At 38.7% G+C, this 9,795-nt stretch overlaps 1 protein-coding gene across 3 annotated transcripts in view; it reads right to left on the reverse strand.

The window, feature by feature from the left end:
• Celf2 (CUGBP Elav-like family member 2) overlaps positions 1-9,528 on the reverse strand; it is an 833,597-nt gene extending 824,069 nt beyond the window's left edge. For 2 of the 3 annotated variants that reach the window (XM_021151420.2, XM_029471522.1), the window contains exons 1-2: positions 9,329-9,528; positions 9,059-9,123 (exon numbers count right to left, since the gene is read on the reverse strand). The gene's annotated coding sequence lies outside the window, so the exon portion shown is untranslated. Of the gene's footprint in view, positions 1-9,058; positions 9,201-9,328 lie in introns of those variants that run through there. The other variant, XM_021151447.2, reaches the window with a different exon arrangement.
• Between the last annotated feature and the right edge of the window lie 267 nt (positions 9,529-9,795).

The raw sequence follows: 9,795 nt of genomic DNA on the forward strand, positions 1-9,795 counted from the left end.
GGTTGCAGATCCCTTTAGCTCCTTGGGTACTTTCTCTAGCTTCTCCATTGGGAGCCCTGTGATACATCCAGATGTCCCTCAACAGAGGAATGGATACAGAAATTATGGTACATTTACACAATGGAGTACTACTCAGCTATTAAAAAGAATGAATTTATGAAATTCCTAGCCAAATGGATGGACCTGGAGGGCATCATCTTGAGTGAGGTAACACAATCACAAAGGAACTCACACAATATGTATTCACTGATAAGTGGATATTAGCCCAAAACTTAGGATACCCAAGATATAAGATACAATTTGCTAAACGCATGAAACTCAAGAAGAATGAAGACCAAAATGTGGACACTGTGCCCCTTCTTAAACACAATCTTAACTCAGGGAAGCCACACACAAGAAATTGCTGGGAGGGGCTTGAACTGATTGTGGATTCCTAAGAAACTGTGAAGTTCAGTTGACATTGGAATGTGAAAGCAGCAGCAGAAGAGGTCGTTAATGACGACATCTTCACTCACTGAAGCTATATTTTCAAACCCAAGAGGAAACTGAAATTTTTCAGGTAAACCGAGAGTAACTTTCTTACTAGTAGAGTTATATTCCAAGTATGGAAAGAAAAATGAGTTTAGGTTACATAAAATCTGTATTTCATTTCAATTCTTTAAAAGAATACAAGAATTGAAAGTAAATAATTAATAATATATTGATGAGCTTGTAATATATATGAATGTCACATATACACACGCATGTATATATATGGCCATATTAAATAGTTTAAAATCTGACCAATAGAAAATGTGATCAATAGAAATATACTGACACACGGATTACATTAAGTTTACATATATGTGCTGACCCTAAAGCAGTCAAAATAATGCAAAGATATAAGTAGAAAACAAAAGAAAATTGAAATATAATTTTTAAAGGTTGGTTAATGAACAAGAATAAAATCTAAGGAAAATGGTATTGCACTAGAGAAAATAGAAAGCTTCCATGATGAATGAAGGATAGCATGATAGCAATCGATAATACATTTACAGATGCTCAATAATACATCCTAAAAATGCATGGAGCAGGCCAAAACAGAGAGCTCCTTTGATACATTTTTTTGCAAAGTAAGTATGCAGACTTGAGTTAGGTCCCTACAATCCACATTAATAAAACCAGTTCAAGAATGGTGGACTGTACTTGTAACCCAAGCACATTTGTAATCCCATGGTGTGATGGGGGTGGGCAGAGCTCTGATCTGCCAGTGTAGCCTATTTAGTGAGTTCCAGACTAGTGAGAACTCATATCAAAACCTAAGGTGGATAGTGCTAAAGGAAGACGACGAGAGGTTGTCCTCTGGCCTCCACATGCACATGCAAATGTGAATTAGTTCTTCTACATATATGTGCATACATTTGAACACATACTTATACATAGAAATACATGAAATAAATTTGAGATAATCCAGTATAGAAAAAGACAAATCTATACATAGAGATGAGTAGGAAACTCTATTATACTCTCTGAACCTGCATTGAACAGACAGGCCAAAAATCAAATTAGTAAAAACAGAAAAGAACATAAGGAGACCACCAACATAAGAAGCAATCACAAAATACTACATGGTATAACTCTGCATACACATTCCCCTTATGGGCAGCCAGAGTTTTCCCCCAGATGAGCAATAAGCTGGGAAAAGTATCAAAGACCTTGTTGAATATGTTCTCTGTCCAGAGTGGAATTAGATTAGAAACCAGTAACAGAAAGGTATCTAGAGAGACAATAATGAACTGCTCTACATCCAGCGAGAGAAAAAAAGTAGTCAAAAATGACTTAGAAATTATTTTTAATGAAATAAGTTTAAACTTGTGAGATTCAGCTAAGGGGAATTTATGGGGAAAATTCATAGGCTTAATGGTACATCCGGTGAATAAGCTAAAACTGATTACATATGTTACAACCATAAAGGAGGAAAATGTGATTCACAGAGATGTCTGTCCTGTAATCCTCTAAAATCTTCAAATATGATTTCAGATGGAAAAAACAACTCACTGATATGAGTTAAGCTTGGATCTGTTGAGAGGGAGATCATTAAGTGACATCTTAATGTGTACCCATAGTCACATGGGCCCTCAAAGATAGAGAATTTTCTCACTTGAGATATGAGAAAGGGCAAGGCAGAATGGAGATCTGTTATGTGAGGAAAATAACGACTCAGCATGACTGACTTTGAAGATTGGGGAAGGCTTAGAATCTACAGGCAAAACGTGTATGATATCTATAAGCCAAAAAACAGGAAGGTATGAGCTTAGACCTGCAGCAAGCTCTCTAGAGTCCTTTGAAGGAAATGCAGAGCTGGGGACACCTTGACGTTAGTCTGGTGAGATTTGTGTCATATTTCTGACATGTAGAACTATAAAATCAGGCAGAGGAGATGGTTCTGAGAGACTGAGTTTATATTCTCTAACACCTGGGCATTATGGTGTGTGCCTGTGATCTCACTCTTGGGGAAGCAGCGATAAAAGAATCCTTGGAGCTCACTGATCAGCCAAGCTAGCTGACTTGGTGAGTTGTAGGTGCAGAGAATAACCCTGTCTCAAAAAGTAAAATAAAGTGACTAGTAAAGTCTCCTGTGTCCTCTGGCCTCCACATGCACAGTGCATGCACACCTACAAACACATGCAAACACCACACGTGCACGAACACACACACACACACACGTATGCAAACACCACATGTGTGCACACACACACATGTATGCAAACACCACACGTGTGCACACACATGTATGCAATCATCACACATGCACACACACATTTATGCAAACACCACACGTGCACACACACACGAATGCAAACACCACACGTGTGCACACACATTTATGCAATCATCACACATACACACACATGTATGCACACACACACACACACACACACATACACACACGTATGCACACACAGGTTGAGAATGATTGGGGAAGATATTTGACATTGAGCTCTGAATTTCCACTCAGTTGCACACATGTACCCTCACCTACACAAGTGTACATACATATAACTCAAACTAGCACACACAAACAAACCTTATAAAACAATAAGGTTGTATTATTTAAGGTCTGAATTTATACAAATTTGTTATGGGAGAAACAGAAATTGAATGGGCTGACTTTTTGTTTTTTGTTTTGTTTTGTTTTGTTTTTTGTTGTTTGTTTGTTTTCTAGACAGGGTTTCTCTGTATAGCCCTGGCTGACCTGGAACACACTCTGTAGACCAGGCTGGCCTTGAACTCAGAAATCTGCCTGCCTCTGCCTCCCAAGTGCTGGGATTAAAGGCGTGCACCACCACCGCCCGGCTATGGGCTGATTTTTAAAGAGATTAAGCTAGAACATGCACTGTTAATGAAAGAATTGATGCAACTCTATATCTCACAGTGTGCAAAGAACAAGAAGATGATGGGCATCCCATGACCAGACTGGGATAACTCAAGTAACATATACAAATTCTCTAAAGACTGTTAATCACCAAAGAGAACTGAAGGTGAAACTGGGTTTGTAATCATGTTTTCCCACAAAGAAAACTACAGGACCAGAGAGCTCACTGGTAAACTCCAACAAACATTTAGAGACAGAACAGAATTCTAATGTGACACAAAATGGTTTATGAAACAGAAGAGAAAGGAATACTTCCAACTCTGCTATGAAACTATTTTAGACTGTTACTACACCAAACATTCCAGAAGCCAGATGCCAGCTTGCTTCTCTCCTGAGCATAGACACAAGACCCCTTACATGGTATTAGCATCTCGGATTCTCAGTATGAAAAGGGGCTGCATCCTTCACTGGAAAAACTTTTTAGCACATGAGCAATCCAAGAGGGCTGCCTTTTCCTGATGAAGGTTATGTCTAAAACCCCCTCCACTCTGTGATAAGAGACTCAGTCTTTTATCTAAGACTGGCAATGCATTTAAATTTCTAGCTTTTGTAATTTCTATATAATATTTTACTGCAAATTCTAGATATTTCAATCAGTTAAGATGAATTGAATTTTTCAATATCAGAGCCTAATAGGTTATTATCCAAAAAAATCAATAGTTTTATGTAATAGACACAAATATTCAGAAAATAAGATAAAAGTACAGTTGTATTTAAACAATACTTATGCCTCTGTTATACTGAGAGATAAATCCAGTAAAGTTGGAGAAATACTTATACTCAAAATCATAGTCCATCTCTGGAATGAAAACAAAAATCAAAAACCAATAAATTCATGGGCAGCAGCAAAGTAACTGTAATGCAGACATATGTCAGTACAGCCATCCACTCTACAACTCAACTACATATTCCAGGGAATTCTGAAAAATTTCATCAGCACTTTTATTGGGGTAGGAATTTACTAACAATTCTGAAAGTCATAGAAAAATGAGAATAACTTGTAGAAGCCAAAGCAATGTTTACAGAGAAGAGTAAATGGGCATGATTTGTATTATCTGTTTTTAAATTTTTACCATAAATATAAGGCAACTAGCATAACAAGGAACTAATAAAGGTTAGATACACAAATGTGTGCCATAGGATAGAGACATTTCTACAGACCAACACACATACATAACACAGTAGTAGTTCAGTTTTGACAAACGATGTAAAGTAACTAAAGAGGGGAAAGTGGTTTTTATAGTGACAGTGTTAGCCATTCATATGGGAAAAATATGAATCTCAATAAAGTAGCTCTTAACACATGATAGATCTACAGATAGAGATGAAATGGTAAAATTTACAGATGAAAATCTTAGAAGAATGGCCAGATACAGTGGGGTATGCCTTTAGCCCCAAACAGAGAAGCAGAGACAGGCAGATCTCTGAGTTTGAGGCCAGCCTCGTTTGCTTAGAGAATTTCAGGACATCTAGAATAATGTAGAGACACCCTGTCTCAAAACAAACACAAACAAACAAACAAACAACAAATAAACCGTAGATTAGGAGAAAACTCTCTGTTGTATTTAAGTGGGGAAACAGATCTGTAATACCAACATTCATGGTATTAAAAAAGACCAGATCTCCAAGATCATCCTCAGCTACACAAGGAGATTAGGCCTATCCTGGGCTACATGAGATCCTGTCTTAAATGTACATGTTGGCACTGTGGAATACTAGGTGAAGAAACGTGGCTTACCTATATAGTGAAATGCTATTTTGTAGTAATGGGTACAACTATGTATGACTCTCAAAGGTTAAAAATAAATAAATAAATAAATAAATAAATAAAAGGATGGCACAAAGAAGCACAGAGAGGAGGCTGGAGAGATGGCTCAGAGGTTAAGAGCATTGACTGCTCTTCCAGAGGTCCTGAGTTCAATTCCCAGCAACCACATGGTGTCTCACAACCATCTGTAATAGAATCCAATGCCCTCTTTCTAGTGTGTCTGAAGACAGCTACAGTGTACTCATATAAATAAAATAAAAGAAATAAATGTATCTATTAAAATACTATTCCAGTCTTCTAATATTATGTACTATGCAAATTAATCTAGTAAAAGAAAGCCAATCAAGGCATGGAGGGGAAAAAATGTCTGTATAGGGATACCAGGAAACTTTTGCTTGGATGTATATTTTCTACCTCTTGATTGTGGTGGTTCCATAGTTCTGTTTATCAATGAGATCTTACCAAAATTTTCAAGTACATTTGAAATGCATATGAAAAATTTAGGTATCTGTACTCCATCCCCCACCCCATGCTCTATGCAAGAGCCATTCCAGCAGTGTTCAGGACTGCTTGTGTCTTGACACTCAGTCTTTTGTTGTGATTTTTCCCCAGAATATCCTGTGTGATATTCCAGTGTCAGCATGGAAGGGTCTAAACCAAGAGATAGGTGCCAGCCTGCACCGACACAGTGCAGAAGTGGCTATCAGGATCTGTAAGTGACTCATGCACAGGCTCTCTTTATTTGAACCATTGACACAAAAAAAATCTACCATACCTGCTTTTTTCTTTTCACAGGAGTTACTCATTTGCATCATGGATAAAGTAAACCAACTACACTATTTGAATGGAATAATTCCTTCTCTCTTTTTAAAGTTGAGGAGATAGACTCAGGAAATTAAACAATAAAACCAATGGGAGGAGTAGAGATGAGGTTTCACATTTCCTTACATTTTTACTTATGTCTCTTATCTCTTTTCTTGTTTTTCTTTTATACCCAGTAAACACAGGTTTGAAGTCAACCTGTATTGACAATTTAAATACAAATATACATACGAGAGAGAGAGAGAGACAGAGAGACAGAGAGAGAGAGAGAGAGAGAGAGAGAGAGAGAGAGAATGGAAATACATGCACATAGAAAAATAACCCAAGCAAATATGGGAAGTGAGGTGAGAACCCTAATTTCCTTATCACTTGACACAATACTAAGTTCATCGAGGCTAATTAATTGAATTATCTTTACTAGTTTCCTAGGTAGACTTACAATACATCAGAATTATTTTGACAATCAAGGTGCAGCTTTTTAATTTTTTGACCCTCCCTCCCCCCACCCAGATTTGAACATACTGCTTGTTTGGTTGATACTATGTCCACCCTTAACAATAAATCCTGCAAACACCTCATCCTATCTGCAAGACATAATTCTTATGGCTTTCGTACGGGCTTTATATTTTCACTCTGGCATGTTGATAATTTTGTCTGTATGTTGGTGTGAAAAGTCACAATGTGCATTCTCTTCATCCGATATTTTCTACTTCAACACCTGTGCAATTATAAGGTGTAAAGTATTCCCACATGCCGCAAGAGCTAGTGATACATGCAGGGATACTGTGTAAGAGCTTCAACTCGGAACTGTCAGCAGGGAAAGAATAAAAGACATTCTAACAGCTATGTCTAGGGATCAGAACTTGGGGCCTCTGATGGTTCTTAAGTGGGTAGGGTAAATGTGACTTCAGTGTTGTTCAATGTTTTATTAATGAGGGGGGCATCCTTCAGTTGCACAAGTCTGCAGAATCATCAGTTGGTTACTAGTTCAGTGACAAAGTCGCACAGTGAAAGCCCTGCTTTTACGTGGTGTTCAGTAAGAGAAGAAGGCAGCTTGCACACAGAAGACCTTTGCTTGCTCCAAATCTTGTTTAGGAGGAGGCTCAGCTTATCTAATCCTATTCTTATTTTGTGCCAGAAATAAAATTTTGGAGAGGTCTACTGATCTTTATTTTCACTTGTTCATTCAATTAGAAGTTTGTGAAGAAGAAGACCCTGACTTTGAACATTTGGACATAAGGAGGATTTACCTTTTTCATAATTAAGGAACACAAACACTGTTGCCTGACTTGTCCACTGCTCTGAGGAGCTCTTTCAGGTCACTGGTGCTGTGCAGAGTCACTCTGGAGGTGGTTACTTGTTACTGGGCAACACATTATTCCAATTCTTATTGAAACATTGCTAACAGACAGTTACTGGTGGGGAGCAGATTTTTTTAAAAAATGAACTATTAAATCCACAGCGTTTTCTCTCGTTGTAAAGAGGCAGAAATTATTTTAGCAGTTGACATTTCCTAATGTTCTGAAGTCTTTTTAGACATTTCAAGTGGTTCTGGGGGCATTGGTGAAGACCCAAGGGCGGCAAAGTTCAGCGCTGTTAAATGTAGAGATGACACAATTGGACAGAATGGCTTCAGAGAACAGCGGATGCACTGTCACACTCTCTCTAAGATGCAAAGCTACACAACCTTCAAACAGCCACAGAAGACATAGTCTTTAGCAAAGGCCTTGGTAGACAGCTGTTAACTACTGCTTCTGAAAACTTTCCATTCTATTTCTGCTAATCCATTTTCTTCTTAAAACTAAGTAAAATCTATCATAGCTTATAAAGCACAGCAGAGGATAGCAAATTATATTCCTCGATGTTTTTATATGTATTTAAGAGCAAATTTTAAAGTCCTCACTTCTAAGTTTCTTGACCCAGATCTCAGCCAGCCTCAGAAAGTCTAAGCATTCCCAAGTGTCTTCCTTCCTATTCAAATCTGCATAAGATCAAAACTTACTACATTGAGATGTACTTTTAAACGACATGCATAGTGTTTGATAGTAATGACAATGGTGATAATATTTCCAGTTTTTTCCTCTATAGTATTAGACAAGAATCTAAAATGTACAGGCGACAGGTACTAGTTAGCAGAAGCAAACTGCACACGCATCCAAAGAAGGGATGTGCTACGGTCTACGGGGAGCGCTAACCTTGAACTCTCATCTACAGCGAACAGTAGCACACAGGAACGTCATAAGAAGCCGGTTCCAAACGCGGGGAGAGAAGTCTGCCTCTGGACATTTACACCGTGTTTCATTTTCTCCCCTGTCAGTGAGTAACAGGTACTGCCACTCCCCAAGCAGTTCCAGTCAGAGTGTGGAGAAATACTTGTTGAGTTTAATTGGATTGAATTAAAAATTGTCCTTTCAAAGAATCAAGTTGGCATCTCAAGTTCAAGGTCTCCAAACGATAGAGGCTCTCCTTCACGACTGTCTAATGAACCCCTAACTAGTCACAGAGAAAGAGGGATTAAAACCACTCCACAGAGCACTCGCTCCAGTCTTTCATTATCTGGACTACAGAAGTCTGTGATAATTATGCTGTTCCATAAACAAAAGAAGTTTAATCCTTGTATTTCCTGTTTAAGAAGTAAACATCAAAACGTTATGATGGGGACCGGTCCTATTAGAATACATAATAGCACCTGTCAGGCAGCAACTTTGAGGAAGTCATGACTTCTGACAGGACACTGAAACTCCAACCCCAAACAACCAAACAGCTCCTTGACACAGCGCAGCAATCTCAGTCTTGCTGCAGCTGGGCATCGAATAGTCAGTTTGCAGAGAGAAGCATCATCACGATGCATAGGGATGCGGTTATTCCTTGTTATAAGCATGGCGCGGAGGTCATACATCAGGCAATTATACCTTTTCATTACAGGCTAACCCCTCACAGCAGGGAAGCCACGCTTATGACAGCATTAGAGAGACAAAGCCTTCAGCTTTTTTTTTTAAAGGAAAATCCAAAAAAAGAAAAAAAAAGATTAAAAATTAAATTCATTTTCTTACCAGCACGTTGCAGCACCAACTCGCTCACGGGAATGTTGCTTTTACAGGTTTCTCTTTTAATTATCCTGGAAGCAGGGAGACAAGGGAGGGGGGAGGTAGAGAAGAAGAAGCAGGGTGGTTAAATTAGCGTGCTGGAATCTTTTCAGTTTGTCGCAGAGAGTAGAAAAATTAAAAAAAAAAAAAGGAAAAAAAAACTCAGTAATTTAAATTTGCTCTCAGTTCAGGCTGCACCGCTGGGTACCGCCCCTTCTTCCCGCTGGGTTCCATTACCTGCAAGGCTGGGACTGACGGCCACTGTTCAAACACAAAAAGGCAGCCAGCATGCTGGGACCATTCTGTCTGCTGTTTGGGTCTCACTTGTCCTCTCAAGTGAGCATCACCATCACCACCGGGAAGGTGTTCTGCAGCTCCTTTCCGGGCACTCCCATGTCATTCCTTACCATGGAGCTGAGCACACAGAGTTGGGGCTTTGCTTACAGTATGCTTTGATTTCTTACCCCACTTTATAACATTATTTATTGCAGTTATATCTTTACTAATATTTTTATCTTGTTTTGTATTCCTTGCTGTCCCCTCTTCCCCTCTCTAAAACACTGTCTCCCGTCTTTTCCTTTACATCACAAACATGAGCACATTATTGAACACAGCAGAAGACATGTCAAAATTATAAGCGCTCCCATTCCTTCTTGGACTTTTTGACTTCCTTTCGATTTTTGAGCTTGCAATGTTGAGATACT

This window comes from Mus caroli, chromosome 2, assembly GCF_900094665.2.
Source record: "Mus caroli chromosome 2, CAROLI_EIJ_v1.1, whole genome shotgun sequence".
Lineage (NCBI taxonomy): Eukaryota > Metazoa > Chordata > Mammalia > Rodentia > Muridae > Mus > Mus caroli.